Raw genomic sequence first — 19,194 nt, 5'->3', positions numbered from 1 at the left:
GAGTTACAAGGAAATTAAAGAAATAAAAAATAGTCTCTGCATAGTGGGTTTGAGCCGTTGTAGGACATGTATCACGAAAGGGGGGAGAATTGCCATTATGGAAGAGATTTTTTTTAAAAGGGAGCAAAACAAAGAGCGGAATTTCTATAAAGCCTTTCGCAACCACCAGACATTTTAAAGTGCTTTACAACCAATGAAATGCTTTTTGAAGTGTTGTCACTGTTGTAATGTAGGAAACACAACAACCAATTTGTGCATAGCAAGCTCCCACAATATGAAATGGACAGACAATCTGCTTTTCGTGAATGTTGAGTGGCAAATATTGACACATGACACTAAAAAGAACTCTGCTGTTCTTCAAAATAGTGTCACGGGAGCTATTACGTCCACCTGAGAGAGCTGGTGGGGCCTTGGTTTAACATCCCATGTGAAAGATAGCAGCCCCTCAGCACTGTATTGGAGTGTTAGCCTCAACGATTGTGCTGAAGTTTCACCTGACATGCTACTCATTGATTTTATATAAATGAATGCGACTTGACAGAGTGCTAAAATTTGGATAAAACATGGACACCCCCTGGATCATTTTAATGAACAATTTAACAACAACTTTAATTTATACAGCGCCTTTAACATTGTAAAAATGTCCTGTTTATATAGAAACAGCTTTTTAAAAAGAAAAACATTCTATTCACTTCTCATATGACTAAAACAGGTTGAACCAGTGTTATAATGAAATTACTCTTGTACAGGAAACCTACAATGCCATTCTTTTCTTATTCAAGCAGTGGATTGTGCTTCACTGATCAATAGAAATCGATACATTCAGTTGCAAGGTGCTTAATCTCTGCCTGCACATTGACTAAATCCCTTAATTATAATTTCAGCAGTGCCAACTCTTGTGATTGTCAAAGGAGCCAATATGGCTTGTAGCGGAGGTCTCAAGCTGGCGCCAGTGTTGAGGCAAGGGAGTCATCCCTGACTCCTTCAGATCTGCTTCAGCAATGATCCAAGACTTGGGCACAATACTGGGACTCCCACCGAGAACTGCCGAATGTGGTCACTGCTGGAAATTTAGATATGCTCAAGCATTCAGTTCCAATTCAACTGCACAAAACCATCCAGAACATTTTCTGTGAAACATACTGATGGTTCCAGGTCAACCGCACAAGAAAAAGGAAAGCAGCACACCTTTGAATCGGAGAGCCTTGGAAAATCAGTTTCGAGAATCTGACCATTTCCACTGCAAACTGAGTATTGTTTTTTTTTTTCATTCTTGGATTGTGGGCGCTGATGGCTGGGTCAGCAATGCCCATCTACAAATTGCTCTTGAGAAGGTAATGACCTTCTTGACCTGCTATAGTCCATGTAGTGTAGGTACACCCACAGTGCTCTTAGGGAGGAAATTCCAAGATTTTGACCCAGCGACAGGCAATATATTTCCAAGGCAGGATGATGAGTGGCCGAGAGGGGAACTTGCAAGTGGCGGTGTTCCTGTATGCCTGCTGTCCTTGTCCTTCTAGATAGCAGTGGTTGTAGGTGGGAAGGTGCGGCCTAACGTTAGTAGAAGTGAATTTAGAATTACTGCATTCACCTCAACCACACGGGGGGATCGTCAATAGATCTCCCCATGGGCATGATGGAATACAAATTCCCCTATTGAGCAGGCAGAGGACTGGCCGCTAGGAGATGCAAGGCAGGAGTTAAAACCCACAACCTGGACCAGCATCTCCAAAGGTCCCCACAATTTACGATGCATTAATGTAAGCTGCAGTAGCGGCCGTTTTTGTTGCTTTAATAAAGGGAGTTTTTGTGAGAAGATTGGCCTTGGTGAAGTTATTACGAAGGGAACACCGACGATTCTTCCACGGTATAGGGGGTGGGGTGGGGGAAGGGCGGTGGGGGAGCCCTCGATGTTTGTCAGTGGGAGAGTGGGGGCGAGAGGGGGTGGAGATGGGTGTGGAGGAACCCAAGATACTTTTGTGGTTGGAGAAGGGGTGCGGATTAACACTTCTGTTCTGATCGAGGCACCCTATAAAGATGGCGCGCCTATCTCTGTGGAACCAGCTGCAGGCTCCATCAGGCCCCACATCGCCAGAGTGACGGTGTAAATCACGTCCAATCTTTTTTTTTCCTTAAAGAGGCTCAGGATCTGGAGAGGAAAAACTGGAGTGTTACATGGGGGTCCAGGTAGCTCAGTAGGCTGGACGGCTTGTTCATGATGCAGAGCGATGCCAACAGCGCGGATTCAATTCCTGTACTGGCTGAGGTTATTCATGAAGGCCCTGCCTTCTCTCAACCTTGCCCCTCACTTGAGGTTTCATGACCTGGAGGTTAAGTTACCACCAGTCAGCTCTCAAAGGGGAGAGCAGCCTATGATGCTCTGGGAGTATGGCGACAACCATATATATATATATATATAGTAAGGGTCCTTCCTGATGATTCCCTCATTTCCCCTTTCTTTATTTTTTGCCATTATCATTTTGATCCATGGATGCTTAATGGACATGTATCTTTAAGGAGCAGAGAGAATGAAGAATTCCAAAAGTTACAAAATAGAATATGGTGGTAGTCTTTGAGCAACAGAACTCAGATTTTGTGGCACTTGAGAGATGAGGTGGGACTTGGTTCGATTGGTTGGCTGGTGGCCAATGAATTTCCAAGAAGCTGTATTCTGCCCGGTAACAGGTGGTGATTGGCCCGTGCCTCAGTGGGATGATTTCCAGAGACCTAAGAAAGGCAGAGTCGGGTCCCGGGACACTCAGGGGAAAGTACCTGCTTTCTCTCTCTCTCTTGTGTTTTCTCTGAAAAGCTGCTGTATTTCTGAAACTGCAGAGACCTGAATGTATCCGCAGTGAAAAACATTACAGACTGGAAAACAGTAATCTTGACCTGAAAGCCTGGTTTAGCGGTGTGGTAGTCTGTGTAGAGGTATTACGGTACCTGGTAATCCTGGAACACCATTGGCAGATATTGTATGTTTCCTATTGGTCAAGCTGTATGGTAGCTCCGCCCTGCAAGGCGGGGTATAAGAGCCCGTGATGCCCCAGCTGCTGGGCTGCTGGGGGAAACATCTAGCTTATTAAAGCCTTCAGTTGGACTACAATCTGGCTTTAGTGGTCATTGATCGTGCATCAAGCGGAAAATTGTGCTAGAAACAAACATCTAAAATAAAGACTTTTATCTTTTGCTTCTACTTTTTATTTTCACCCCTCTCTTCCCCTCTGTGTTTGTTTGTCATGTATACACACACACATATACACACACACACACATATACACACATATATATACAATATACACACACATATATACACACAATATATACACACATATACACGCACAATATATATATATATATATATATACACACACACAATATACATACACACACAATATATATATACACACACAATATATAGAACATAGAACAAACATCTAAAATAATATATTTATTATAAAATAAAATATATATATATATATATACAGACACACACTATATATATATACACACACACAATATATATATATATACACACACACACAATATATATATACACACACACAATATATATATACACACACTCTATATGTATATACACACACACTGTATATATATATAGACACTATATATACACACACTATATATATACACACATACACACACTATATATATACACACACACACACTATATATATACACACACACACACACACTATATATATATATACACACACAACATATATATACACACACACACAATATATATATACACACAATATATATACACACAGACACACAATATATACACAGACACATATATATATACACACAATATATATATATATATACACACACGATATATACACACACAATATATACACACAATATATATACACACAATATATAATATATATACACACACATGCATGATATATTAATACACAGGCATGATATATATATATATATATATATACACAGAGAGAGAGAGATAGGTAGATAAACACACACGCGATATATACACACACATGATATACACATGTATATACACACACACAATATATACACATACACACGCAGAATTTGGTGACTCTCCCCAACTTGTCATTCGCACGCAGCCTCCTCCATCCCTCTTCACCTCACCCTATCAACAAACCTTTCTATTCCTTTCTCCCTCTTTTGTTTATCTAGCTTCCACTTGAATGCATCTATTCAATTCATCTCAAATTACTCCCTGTGATAGCGGGTTCCATATTCTAACCGCTGTCTGGCATAGAAGATTCTTCTGTACACCCAATTGGATTTATTGGTGATAATCTTATATTGATAATCCCCTCGTTCTGAACCTCCCACATGTGGAACCATTTCCACTATGTCAACCATATCAAGCTCTTTCATAATCTTAAAAACCTCGATTAAGTCACCCATCAGCTCTTCTCTTCTAGTTCCCTTCAATGTATCTTTGAGCATTCGACTATGGAAGGGTTGTTTGCCATTAGCCGGCATAAATACACAGTTTCATTCAGCCTACTTTTGTCACTTGCTTCAATCATTTAACTGATAGATTTTATTAGTAAAATTTAGATAATCTAAAACTTGCTGTTTCAAATTAATTTATCACCACATGTAATTAACTTCTGTGATTACCAGTTTTGTCTCAAGTAATTACTTTGTGCGGACAGCTACAATCCCATGGGCTTGTACTTAGGTATATCAAAATGTCAAGCCCACATATCTGGAAACTGAAATAATTTTATGATGTACTTAATTATTTTAAAGTTATTATTGAACTGCTCGCATTATTTTGCTTTTTTAAAAAGGAGACATTTCCAGGTGACTGAAACACCTTGGAAAATTAGGTCTGAGCTCAATTTCAAGATTTTGTGAAAGCAGATTTTCTCCTGTCTTCTCCATTTATTCGTCAGTGATTCCTCAAGCAGCAGAACTCACCAAACTGACATTCTTGACAGTAAGTGTCAGTAACTATTCAACCGCTAAAGTGTGACCATCCAGCCCTCATACATGTCAGCTGTTTGCATTTTGGGAGTTAGTCTGCATGTCAGTAGGAGCTGCAGACCTTCCTAGATTGACACCATCCACTCTGGAAGAAATGGAGTACTGTGATAGTATTTATTTGTCAGGAGTTGACACGCTCGTGGTGATATTGAAGCATGGGAAAAGGAGGTGGTGGAATTTTCACAGTTGCAATTCCTTCTTTCCACAGAAAACAGAATGCACAATGTTGAGGGCAGTCAGCTATTGGGTCAACACTTTTAAAGTTCTTACTAAGGATTAATGCTGCGTGACAGGTAAAGGAGCAACTGAGATTGAGCTGGCTAGGTGGGTAACAACTTACGGAAAGTCATGTACTGGTCTTGAACCATCCCATAGAATCCCAACAGTGCAGAAGGAGGCCATTCGGCCCATCGAGTCTGCATCAACCATCCAAAAGAGCATCTTACCTAGACCTACTCCCCCACTCTATCCCCATCACCCCACCTAACCTGTACATCTTTGGACTGTGGACACCGGAGCGCCTGGAGGAAACCCACGCAGACATGGGAGAACGTGCAAACTCGACACAGACAGTCACCTAGGCCGGAATTGAACCTGGGTCATTGGCGCTGTAAAGCAGCAGTGCTAACCACTGTGCAACCATATAGGATTCTTAACGAGTTGAAATGGTAAATACTGAGAAGATGCTTCCCCTCGTGGGAGAGTCTCGGACCATAGGGCATGGTCTCAGTATAATGAATGAAAAATGAAATGAAAACTGCTTATTGTCACAAGTAGGCTTCAAATGAAGTTACTGTGAAAAGCCCCTAGTCGCCACATTCTGGCGCCTGTTTGGGGGGGGGCTGGTATGGGAATTGAACCGTGCTGCTGGCCTGCCTTGGTCTGCTTTAAAAGCCAGCAATTTAGCCCAGGAACTAAAGTAGTTCCAATATAAGACTGAGATGAGAGGATTTTCTTCTCTCAGAGGGTTGACCGTCTTTGGAACTCCTTGCCACATAGAACAGTGGGGCAGAGTCCTTGTGTATATTTATGGCTGAGATAAGATTCTTCATCAGGAAGGGAATCAAGCTTTACGTGGCAAGGGCAGGAAAGTGGATGTGAGGAATGTCGGATCAGCCATGATTCTGTTGAATGGCAGAGCATGCTTGAGAAGTGAATGGCCGACTCCTGTTTCTATTTCTTACAGTCTTTTGGTCTTAACATGGCATCAAGACATTTGCAGAAGCTTTTGAAAGAATTCCACAAGTTTTGGTTCATTTGGGCAAATGAAATAATTTCAAAATTGTATGCAGTACATGGGGAAGGAACCAAAAACATTGGATGTGGTATTGAGGGCAAAGTTCATGGCTGGAGGACATGATTGAGGCTGGACTACTAGGCCATTACTTGGCTAAACACTGGGGAATTAAGCTCACTATAAATGTTGCTGCAACTGTTCTGAGGGACCAGATAATAATGGCAAAACATTCAAACAAAATGGCACAAATCAGCACTCTCTTCCAAGCATGATTCCGACAATTCATGCCATGAAGGGATTCCTGCAGACAGGAAAATTGGCCTGCTGTATGCAGCGCTCAGGTATCACAATAGGATTTAGGTCAAAGTGGGATTTAGGCGGAAGGGATGGGTTAGTGAGCGGTGGAACGGATGGTACTGAAGGGATGAGGGTAAAGAGCAAAAGCTGGGAATTGTGCTTTGAAGAGTGGGTGAAGAGACGAGGGACAAAGCTGAGAGTGTTGCTTGGGCTGGGGGAGAAAGGAGATTGCTGGCATCAGTGAGAATGAAAAAGAGTAGTGGGAGGAATTGGGCATGAGTGGACTAAGATGCCAGTGGGAAGTAGGACGAGGTCAAAGAGTGCCGATGTGAACTGCAATTGGAGGAAATGCAACCTGAGCTTCAGGGGCAGGTGGAGGTAAAAGTCAAAGTGAGGAAGGAACCAAAAGAAGAATGAGAGATGAGAGCAGCCCCGAAGTTCCAACAATGTCCCACTGGTCCTCATCCATCATTTTGGCAGCAGTGAGGTGGAACTCCTCATCCGAAGGAACAGGGAATATCTTGATGTATCAGGTTACCATTGTTTCTGCATTGCCTTGAAGGCATGGAACTTCTGTTTGGCCTCTTACGAGAACAAATAATGGGCAGGGGTTGGATGCCTCAGAAGATGGGATTTCCTGCTGCTGACATTAGTCATCTAATAGTCAATGATATTTTTGTGAGGAGGTTGTGGAGTCAGATGTGGCATAGAGTTTATAATTCTGTAACATATGTGTATGAGAAGTACCTCAGTTCCTCAACATTTTCAATGTCTTTTGAATCTGCAAACTTGCATTATGTGCCCACTAATCTTGATGAGTGTACGCAAACAGTCGAGTTTCCATGCTGCAAAATTATAGTTTTTTAAATAAATTTAGTGTACCCAATTCATTTTTTCCAATTAAGGGGCAATTTAGCGTGGCCAATCCACCTACCCTGCACATCTTTGGGTTGTGGGGCGAAAGCCACACAAACAAGGGAAGAATGTGCAAACTCCACACGGACAGTGACCCAGAGCCAGGATCGAACCTGGGACCTCGGCACCGTGAGGCAGCAATGCTAACCACTGTGCCACCGTGCAGCCCCTGCAAAATTATTGTTTTACTATCTGTTCCTATAACTTTTCCAGTCGTTAAATCCATCTCTTTTATAGTATGCCATGTCTCCTTGTGAAAGTCGTTTCCGATGCTGTGTATTTTGCCTCAAAGCTGTCTGAATTCTTTCTAAGGTTTCTGCTTTAAGGAATGCCCTTCTGCCCGCGAACGCTCATAAAAGGTAGATCTATTTGTAGTCATAGTCCCAAACTGGAGAATGATCATTCATGCCTGAAGGATTTTTGGGAATTGTACCAAAATCCACCTGATATGGACTGTAGCCCCCAACCATCTGTTGTGAATTCTTTGTGTGGATGGCCCATGCTAAAGTTAATTTACAACTTGGCCTATCTGCCAAATTTTACAAAGGATTTATCTATCACGGCGTGATTTCTCTTACACACCCCATTCCTGAATGGGCTTTCTGCAGCTGTATTCATATCTATTATCTTCATGTTCTTACACATATCCTGAAATTCATCGTTAGGAAATACCTCCCGTTATCAGTGAGGAAACTGGCTGGTGGCTGCAGTCCATTTCAACACTTATTTTCTTTGATGCATATAATTGTCGACTGACTAAACTTAGTTGCCAAGTCTACAAAGTGTAAAACGAAAATGTTTTTTCTTTATCCCACGCCCGATGATCCATAGCCACAACTTCATTAAAATCTCTTGCTAAAGGCATATTCACTATGGATTGCGATGGTGTCCTTCCATATTTCTTACATTTATCACAACTATCGCTGATCTGTTCTATAAGTTGGTGTATTCATCATCTCTTATACCCGCATCCCTGGGTAAACATTTTTAATCTTTGTGGAGATGGACGGGCATATCGCCGATGCAACTTTAACACAATCAACTTTTTGTTTCCTAGACTCCTGGGTGTGGATTCTCCGCCGGCGGGATGCTCCGTTTGGCCGGCAGCCCGGGGGTTTCCCGATGGCGTGGGGCTGCCCCACAATCGGAAACCCCATTGACCTGCCAGCATAACGGAGCATCCCGCTGGTGGGGTGAAACATAAATGTGGCGGGGCGGAATCCAGCCCCTGTTCTCTGATGCTAATGGTACTTCCTTAATTTCTTTACAAGAAAAATTAGGATTCACTAACAGAATATAATAGTGTACAGAGTGTGTAAATTGTAAGTTCACCATTTTTCCAAATACGATGGCCTTGCCATTTTCCGTGTCACCACGGCGTGGTGGCAGGGTAGTTAGCACTGCTTCCTCACAGCGCCAGAGACCCTGGTTCGATTCCGACCTCGGGTGACTGTGTGGAATTTGCACATTCTTCCCATGTCTGCATGGATTTCCTCCAGATGCTTTGGTTTCCTCCCACAATCCAAAGATGTGCAGGTTAGGTGGATTGGCTGTGCTGAATTGCCCCTTGGTGGGGTTACAGGGATAGGGTGGGGAATTGGGTCTGGTAGAGTGCGCTTTCAGAGGGTCGGTGCAGCCACAATGGGCCAAAATGGCCTTCTTCTGCACTGTAGGGATTCTATGGTTCTACCTGTGCTTTCTTCACCGATGGTCGGCTTAATAATAAAGGTATTTCATTGGATACGACATCCATGCTAATAAAATGATTCTTTCTGGCGATTTTACAAAGAATGACAACTCTTTTCATTGATTCAGTATTATCATTCCCAAGCCTGAAACTTGTGGAACTTCCAAACTCCTTACTAACCTTGTTCTGATCTTTGTTATTTAAGATTCCAGGTAACGTTTCAACTAGTCTATTCCACATATTGTAGGTGCATATCCATTGTCTAATACAGCACAATTGAAGGATTCTGCGAGCAGCACATTCATCACTGGTCTGAAACTTCTTGTTCTTAAGACAATGCCTTCTCTTTGGTCAATATCTCCCTCTTCTTCTTCAGAGTCTTCTGTCTCGTGTTTGGCTTCAAACACCCCATTATATCTCTTAGTACAGTTTATTGCATAATGGAATTTCAAATCACACCTAAAACATTGATTGACCGCACCCTGGATATTTCTGGAGTTCATTTTTCTGTTGAAATTTCCCAATTCATTCCGTCTGCCATAATTCTTAAATGTGTTTCTGTCCTCATTATTTTTAGTTATAAATCTCGTTTCATATTGACATTTGTGGCCAATTTCTATATCACCTCGTCTTTCATTAACATTGAGTCTTCCGGGCAGCACGGTGGAACAATGGTTAGCACTGCTGCCTCACGGTGCCGAGGTCCCAGGTTCGATCCCGGCTCTGGGTCACTGTCCATGTGGAGTTTGCACATTCTCCCCACGTTTGTGTGGGTTTTGCCCCCACAACCCAAAGATGTGCAGGGCAGGTGGATTGGCCACACTAAATTGCCCCTTAATTGAGAAAAAAAATGAATTGGCTACTTCCAAATTTATTTAAAAAAAACATTGAGTCTTCCATAGTCTGGCTTATCGCTGATTGGACCATTTGTGTCACGACGGCTGCCGGGAAGGAATGTTTGCCCAGGAACCTTTTTAGAGCCTCTGACATTTGTTCCAAAGGTATGGCTTTCCGCAAAAGTAATTCATGTCAAAAGCAGAAGCTTATCCATATTTGTAACTTTAGCACAGTCTAACAACTTGAATGCCAGCACCCATTGAGGAATTTCCAGACTGAATTTTTGCAGTCTAGCATACAGTCTGCTAAATTCCATTGTGTACTCTTCTATGCAGGTATCTTCCAACTTTCTAAATTTGTTAAAATCTGACCAAGCCTCATAAGCACTTAATAAGTCATCCTTGTTGTAAATCTTATCCATAAAAGTTAAACATCTTCATCTGAGTTCAAATGCTCCAACTCCGAGAATACCTTGCATCTTATTTTGCTTTTTCTCTTGGGCAAGGAGGTACCCATTGTCCATGACATGATTGGACCGCACAGTCCATGTATAGTCAAAGTCCCACCTTCACGTTCAGGACACCCTCCATCGTGTTGTGCGCCCCTGCCCCTATCACTGGGCTAAATGAGGTAGATTTTGAACAGATCTAGAAACTCAAAACTGGGCATCCATGCGGCATTGTGGGCCATCAGCAGAATTGTACGCAACCCCAATCTGTAACCTCATGGTCTAGTTTATCTCTCAATCTACCATTATCATCAAGACAAGGGATCAACGCTGGTTCAGTGAAAAGTGCAGGAGGGCATGTCAGGAACAGGACCAGGCATACCTAAAAATGAGTGTCTACCTGGTGAAGTTACAACAGAGAAATACTTATCAAACAGCAGATGGAGCAAAACGTTTCAACAAACAATGCATCAAATCTGAGCTCTGCATTCCATCCACATCCAGTACTAAATGGCTGTGGACAATTAAACAACTCACTGGAGGAGGCGGCTCCACAAATATTTCCATCAATGATGGGGGGCCCCACACATAAAGCATTTGTCACCATCTTCAGCAAAAATGTCATTTGGATGATCAACCTGGGCTTCCTCCTGAGGTTCCCAGCGTCACAGATGCCAATCTTCAGTCAATTCAATTCACTCCACTTGATACCAGTGGCTGAAGGTACTGGATATGGCAAAGATTATCGGCCGTGCCAATATTCCAGCAATAGTACTGAAGACTTGAGCTGCAGAAGGAGCCATGCCCCTAGCCAAGCTATTCTATTACAGTTACAATACTAGCACCTACCTGGAAATGTGGAAAAATGCCCAGGGATGTCCTGTCCACAAAAAGCAGGACAAACCCAATCCAGCCAATCCGCCCCACAGTCTACTCTTGATCATCAGTAAATTGAACAGCGCTATCAAGCAGTACTGAGCAATAGCCGACTCACTGATGCTCAGTTTGGGTTCTGCCCGGGTCACTCAGCTCCGCCCTCATGGGAGTTCCGGTGACGGGGATGTGCTGAGTGGCTGCACAAAACGTGGCTCTCCAATATAGCCGCTAAACCTGGGATAAATAACCCCAGCTTCCTCCAACACCACCACAACGAACGAAACATGCCAGGCAACAATGACCAGAGGAGCCGAAGAGACAGCAGAGGCAGTAAAAGCCTGGGGAGAAAGGCAATGCCGAACACGTGGGACGATGAGGTGCCGGCCACACCCGAACAGGATGGACCACCGGAACATATGCCAAGTTAACTCCCAATGAACAAGTGGAGGAAACTCCGAACACACAAACTCAAAGCGCTCAAGGACGCCATCAGACTTGAAATGATGGTGATGGTGAAAGTGGCGGTTGCAGAGGCGCTGGTCACCCTGCAAGCAGCGCTGGAAAAGACAGAGCAATGTCTAGAGATGCAGGAGGAGACGATCGGAGAGCTGGAGAAGGCCACGACCGATCACCTCACTGGAGACCGAGATGGCAAGATTGGTGGTGACGCAAAAGATACTAAGGGGGAAGGTCGAGGAACAAGAGGGCACCGAGGGCAGGAACCCTATGCGGTACATGGGCCAGATGCTTGGCAAGCTGTTGGAGGGGAACGCTTCCCCAAACCCCCAGTAGTGGACAGAGCCCAGAGGCCACTCTGGCCACAGCCCAAGACTGGGGAGCAGCCGCGGGCATCATTGTGAAACTGCACCGGTACCAGCACCGGGAAAAGATCCTGAATTGGGCAAGACATACAAGATCCTGTAGATGGGATAGACACTCGATCCGGGTGTACCACGACATTGGGGCAGATCTGGCCAAGCGCCGGGCAGAATTTAACAAAGCCAAGGCGGCTCTTTATAAGAGAAATGCACGGTTCAGAATGCTGTATCCTGCCAAGTTCTATGTGACTATCCAGGGCATGGAGTACTATTTCACCGCACCAGTGGAAGCAAATTAATTTGTGCACAAGCATGGGCTGGGAAAGCAACAAAACCAGCAGTGAACCAGACTTTAATCATATCGGTCAACAAAAAATGTCGAGACCATTTGTGCGGGACTGAACAGCCACGTCTTCAAATCTTTTTTTTTAAATGTTTTTATTCTCCATTTTCACATTTTCCTTCAAAATTTACACCCCACCCACAAACAGTAAACGGTAACAAATACAAAATCAATCCCCTTAACAATACCAACGATCCCATCCTCCCACCACCCCAAAAACGGCATGCATCCAATAAAACAAACCCTCCCACGGTGGCAACAAAAAAACAAAGGAGAAAAAGGAAAAAGGAGTCCGGGACCGCCCATGATCACCATTAACCTATAGAGTCCACTCCCCCTCCACCCCCTACACTCAGCGCCCTCCAACCTCTGAAAGAGTACCGTACATGATACCCAAGAGTTGTAACCCCCCGCCCCGCCCCAGTCTCCAGCTCCTCCCGTCCACTGCCTCTTGTAAAACTCCTCCCCCCAACATCGGTTCCTTCCCCCCAACTTTCCACCCCGGCTAGACCACTTGGACCCTGTTCTGCCAGGCTCCGATGGCCGCAGCCCCTCTCCCCACCTCACTCCTGTCCACTGGCCGGCTTAAACCGGCCAGCGTGGAGGCCCCCGCCCGGGTCCCTTTCCCCCTTGCCCGGCCTTAGGAAAGCCCAGAAATCCCCTTTTAGCACACAAACCCCGCATATCCACCTACACCCCAAAGAGCCCTCATTTCGAGTCAAAGTCCCATCACTTCCCTTGTCCAAATATATACAACATTGGCTCCTTTAGCCCATACACCCACACGCAGTGAAACAAAAATTAAGAAAATACAGTCATGAGGTTACATCGGCATATGGCCATTTCTCAATTTCTCAGTTCTGCCACAGTCCTTCTGCCTTCGCAAACTCCTCCGCTGCTTCCGCCGTTCCAAAATAAAAGTCCCTGAGCTTGTAAGTCACCCTCAGCTTCGCTGGATATACAATGCCGCACTGCACCTTGCTAATGTACAGTGCCCTCTTCACCCAGTTGAAGGCAGCCCGCCTCCTCGCCAGCTCCACCGTAAAGTCCTGGTATACACGTATACCAGCTCCAGCCCACTGCACCACCCGCTTCTGCTTGGCCCAGCTCAGGACCTTCTCCTTCACACTGTACCCACGGAAGCACAGAGTCACTAACCTTGGCGGCTCACTCGCCTTTGGTACCGGTCTCCACGACCGATGAGCCCGATCCAGTTCATATCGGGAGGGATCCTCCCCCTCCCCCAATAGTTTTGCCAGCATCGCGGCAAAATACTCAGTCGGCGTCGGTCCTTCAACTCCTTCGGGCAGCCCCACAATCCTCAAATTCTGTCGCCTGGATCTGTTTTCCAGGTCTTCCATTTTTCCTTGCAGATCCTTGTTAATGTCCATCACCTTCCGCAACTCCTTCCCCATCGAGGCAAGTTGATCACCTTGTTGCAATAACATCTCCACTTCCTTCAGCGCCTCCCCTTGCTCTCGCACCTCCGCCACTGCGCTCGCCACTGCCGTCATCACCGGGGAAATCGCCTCCTCCACCAGCACACTCAAAACCTCTTTCATCTCCTTCCTCATTGTCTCTATGTATTTTGTAAACTGCCTTTAGAATTCCGCAGCCATCACCTTAGTTTTTTCTTCAGCCTCCCCTGGTGTTCCAGCCTCCATTTTCCTTGGAGGACCCGCGGTGACCTTTCCACTCCCCGATGGACCTTCAGCTGTTTTCCTTACGGACGTTTGTTTGCTCACCCTCGACATTTTTCTTCACTGTGCCTCCTCTGTGCCTTCTCCCTGCTTTTGCCGCCTCCGTGGACCCTGGGACCGGGCTTAAAGCCCCGAAAATGCCGTTCCCGAACGGGAGCCCTCCATTGTGCGGCCGCCTCCCGCCCGCCGTCACCGGAAGTCTCCACATCTTCAAATCTGACGCGAGTCTCAGAAAGGAGGGGGTGAGATTTTGATTTGATTTGATTTATTGTCACATGTACCGAAGTACAGTGAAAAGTATTTTTCTGCGGTCGAGGGAACTACACAGTACGTACATAGTATTCAAAGAGAATAATCAACAGAGATCATTGACAAATGGTACATCGACAAACAGAGATTGGTTACAGTGCAGAACAAGGGGCCAAACAAAGCAAATTAATGAGCAAGAGCAGCACAGGGCGTCGTGAATAGTGTTCTTACAGGGAACAGATCAGTCTGACGGGGAGTCATTGAGGAGTCTTGTAGCTGTGGGGAAGAAGCTGTTCCTATGCCTGGATGTGCGGGTCTTCAGACATCTGTACCTTCTGCCTGATGGAACGGTCTGGAAGAAGGCAATGCCTGGGTGGGAGGGGTCTCTGATAATGCTGTCTGCCTTCCGCAGACAGCGAGAGGTGTATACAGAATCAATGTGGGGGTGGCAAGCTTGTGTGATGCGTTGGGCTGAGTTCACCACACTCTGCAGTTTCTTGCGAGCTTGGACCGAGCAGTTGCCATACCAGGCTGTGATGCAGCCGGATAGGATGCTCTCTATGGCACATCTGTAGAAGATGCAGACATGCCAAATTTCTTTTTGAGAGCAGGAGGACACAGACGGAGGGGGTGAGGTGAAGGAAAGGAGGGGGGAAAGAGACATGCATCGATCGGGGGGAGGTACAGATTGGCCCCAGGGGGGACCACCACATTAGGTGAGCTAGCACAAGGACATATGAGCAAGGGGAAGGCTATGGCACATCTTCCGACGGGGAGAGGGTGCCTGGTGACAGGGGGAGAGAAAACTCTGAATGGGGGGAAAATAGGGGGATGTAAATATTGGGGGGCCTGGCCCTCCAAAATCTAAAATTCTTCCAATGGCCAGCTAAAGCAGAAAGACTGAGGGGATGGGTGAAGAAACCAGGAGCAGTATGGGTGAAGATGAAAGGGAGTTCCTGCACAGGGACGTCCCTCTGAGCCCTAGTCACAACCACACTCCCATCTACCCGCCCGGACAAGCACTCAAGTGGTAGTAACCATGCACCGGATGTGGTTTCAAATGAGGAAACACCTCGGCCTAACTATGTCCACCATGGCCCCCATCAAACTAGAGGTTTACTCCCATAATAATGGACGCCGACTTCAAAAGGTGCAGACGGAACAAGTGGACATTGACGGCTAGGGACATGTACACGGATGACAGTACCGATCCTGCAGAAACTTATGGAGAGGTTCCAATTGCCAAAAGGAAACGGGCTAAGATACAAACAGGTCAAAAACTTCCTCCACAAGGAAACAATGACGTGCCCCCAGATTCCAGGACATTAATAGTTGAAGAACTGCTGGACAAGGGCGACCTAGTGAAGGGAAACTGTGGGGACCTGTACGGATGACTGTGGGAAGATACAAGGGAAAAATGAGAGGAGGAATGAGGCACAGAAATAGGACAACTCTGATCGAAGCACTGCACAGGGCGAACTTGGATTGGATTGGATTTGTTTATTGTTACATGTACCAAGGTACAGTGAAAAGTATTGTTCTGCATACAGTTCAGACAGATCATTCCATACATGAAAAGGAAATACATAAGGCAAACATAAATACACAATGTAAATACATAGACACAGGCATCGGGTGAACATACGGAGTGTAGTACTGCTCAGTAGAGAAGGTGTGTGAAGTGATCAGATCAGTCCATAAGTGGGTCGTTTAGGAGCCTGGTAACAGCGGGGAAGAAGCTGTTTTTGAATATGTTCATGCGGGTTCTCAGACTTCTGTATCTCCTGCCCGATGGAAGAAGTTGGAAGAACGAATAAGCTGGGTGGGTGGAGTCTTTGATTATGCTGCCTGCATTCCCAATGCAGTGGAACATGTAGACAGAGTCAATGCATGAGAGGCAGGTTTGTGTGATGGACTGGGCTGTGTTCACACTCTCTGTAATTTCTTATGGTTTTGGGCCGAGGAGTTGCCATACCATGCTGTGATGCAGCCGGATAGGATGCTTTCTATGGTGCATCTGTAAAAATTGTTAAGAGTCAATGTGGACATGCCGGATTTCCTTAGTTTCCTCAGAAAGTATAGGCGCCGTTGTGCTTTCTTGGTCGTAGTGTTAACGTGGGTGGACTAGGACAGATTATTGGTGATGTGCACAGCTAGAAATTTGAAGCTGTCAACCACCTCCACCTTGGCTCCATTGATGCAGATAGGGATGTGTACAATACTTTGCTTCCTGAAGTCAATGACCAGCTCTTTAGTTTTGCTGATATTTAGGGAGAGATTGTTGTTGTTACAGCACTCCACTAGGTTCTCTATCTCCCACCTGTATTCGGACTCATTGTTATTCGAGATTCGGCCCACTATGGTCGTATCGTCAGCAAACTTGTAGATGGAGTTGGAGCCAAATGTTGCCACGTAGTCGTGTGTATGGGACATATAGTAGGGGGCTAAGTATGCAGCCTTACGGGGCCCCGGAATCGAGGACTGTTGTGGAGGACAGTGCAGACATGCGCAGAGCTGAGCCTAACGCAGCTAAAGGTGGTGCACAGAGCGCACCTAACCAGAACGTGAATGAGCGGATTCTTTCCGGAAGTGGAGTACAAATGTCAACAGTGCCAGGGAGGCCCAGCCAACCACAACCACGTGTTCCGGGCCTGCCCCAGGCTTGTTGGGTTCTGGACAACCTTTTTTGAGGCCATGTCCAGGGTTGTGGAAGTGAGGGTAGAGCCATTCCCAAAGGTGGTGGCCTTCGGGGTCTCAGACTAGCCAGAACTAGTCTGGCTAGTTCTGGGGGTGGGGGGGATGATGCCCTAGCCTTTGTCTCCCTGATCACCCGCCGGAGAATCCTGCTTGGCTGGCAATCAGCAGCACCACCCAGCTGCAGACTGGCTGTCCGACCTGGCGGAATTTCTTAGGCTGGAGAAAATAAAATTTGCCATCTGAGGGTCAGCATCATTCATGATACTGAAGTAGTCGGTGACCGTATGCATCAAAACCTGGAAAATATTCAGTTGGGCTGAAAAGTGGCAAGTTACATTTACGTCATACAAATGCCAGGAAATAATGATGTACAACAGGAGAGAATTCAGCCATTTCCCCTTGACATTCAGTGTTCAATTCTGGTCGCCACACTACCAGAAGGATGTGGAGGCTTTAGAGAGGGTGCAGAAGAGATTTACCAGGGTGTTGCCTGGTATGGAGGGCATTAGCTATGAGGAGCGGTTGATTAAACTCGGTTTGTTCTCACTGGAATGATGGAGGTCTACAAAATTATGAGGGGCATAGACAGGATGGACAGTCAGAGACTTTTTCCCAGGGTAGAGGGGTCAATTACTAGGGGGCATAGGTTTAAGGTGCGAGGGGCAAGGTTTAGAGGAGATGTACGAGGCAGGTTTTTTACACAGAGGGTAGTGGATGCCTGGGACCCGCTGCCGGAGGAGGTGGTGGAAGCAGGGACAATAGTGACATTTAAGGGGCATCTTGACAAATACATGAATAGGATGGGAATAGAGGGATACAGACCCAGGAAGTGTAGAAGATTTTAGTTTAGACGGGCAGCATGGTCGGCACAAGCATCGAGGGCCAAAGAGCCTGTTCCTGTGCTGTACTTTTCTTTGTTCTTTGAACTACCATCGCTGAATCCCCTCCTATCAACATTACCTTTGACCAGAAACCAACCTTTACCTGCCAAATCAATACTGTAGCTACAAGAGCTGGGATTTCTACTGCCAATAACTCACCTCCTGACTTCCAAAGTCTGTCCACCATCAACAAGGCACAAGTCAGGAGTGTGATGGAATACTCCACTTGCCTGGATGGATGCAACTCCAACAATATTCAAGAAGCTCAACGCCGTCTAGAACAAAGCAGCTTGCTTGATTGGCACCTCATCCACCACCTTCAACATTCACATCCCTCCACCACCGATACAGAGTGGCAGCAGTGTGTTCAATCTGTAAGAAACACTGCAACAGCTCACAAATCCTCCTTCAGCAGCATCTTCCAATTATGTAACCTCTGTTACAGGCGCATATGAACACTACCACCTGCAAGTTCCTCTCCAAGCCACTCACCATCCTGACTTGGAAATGTATCGCCGTTCCCTTCAATGTCACTCGGTCAAAATCCTGGAACACCCTCCCTACCAGACTGTGGATGCACCTACAACGCATGGACTGCAGCGGTTCAGGAAGGCAGCTTACCACCACCGTCTCAAGGGCAATGAGGGATGGTCAATAAATGCTGGTTTAGCCAATGACACCCACACCCTGTGAAATAATTTTTAAAAAACTTTTGAAGAAATTAGTAGTTGTTTCATAGAATCATAGAATATACAGTGCAGAAGGAGGCCATTCGATCCATCGAGTCTGCACCGGCCCTTGGAAAGAGCACACTACATAAGCCCATGCCTCCACCCCATTCCCGTAACACCACCTAACCTTTTGGGCAATTTATCATGGCCAATCCACCTATCCTGCACATCTTTGGACTGTGGGAGGAAACCGGGGCACCCGGAGGAACCCCACGCAGACACGGGGAGAAAATGCAGACTCCACACAGACAGTGAACCCCTGTCCCTGGCACTGTGAAGCAACAGTGCTAACCACTGTGCTACCACTTAAGAGCATAAGAAGTAGGCCCAACTTTCGCTCAAGCCTGCTTTGCCATTCATAAAGATCATGGCTGATCTTTTACCTCAACTCCACTTTCCCATCCTATCCCCATATCTCTGATTCTCATACAGCCCAAAAAATAATGGATCTCATTCTTGAATATA

At 45.7% G+C, this 19,194-nt stretch overlaps 1 protein-coding gene across 2 annotated transcripts in view; it reads right to left on the bottom strand.

Moving 5' to 3' along the window:
• macrod2 (mono-ADP ribosylhydrolase 2) overlaps positions 1-19,194 on the bottom strand; it is a 1,493,168-nt gene that overhangs the window by 422,287 nt on the left and 1,051,687 nt on the right. The window lies entirely within an intron of this gene.

This window comes from Scyliorhinus torazame, chromosome 1 (assembly GCF_047496885.1).
Source record: "Scyliorhinus torazame isolate Kashiwa2021f chromosome 1, sScyTor2.1, whole genome shotgun sequence".
Taxonomy (NCBI): Eukaryota; Metazoa; Chordata; class Chondrichthyes; order Carcharhiniformes; family Scyliorhinidae; genus Scyliorhinus; species Scyliorhinus torazame.
Note: the sequence above shows the minus strand (reverse complement) of the source record. Positions and strands in the feature narration are given on the sequence as shown.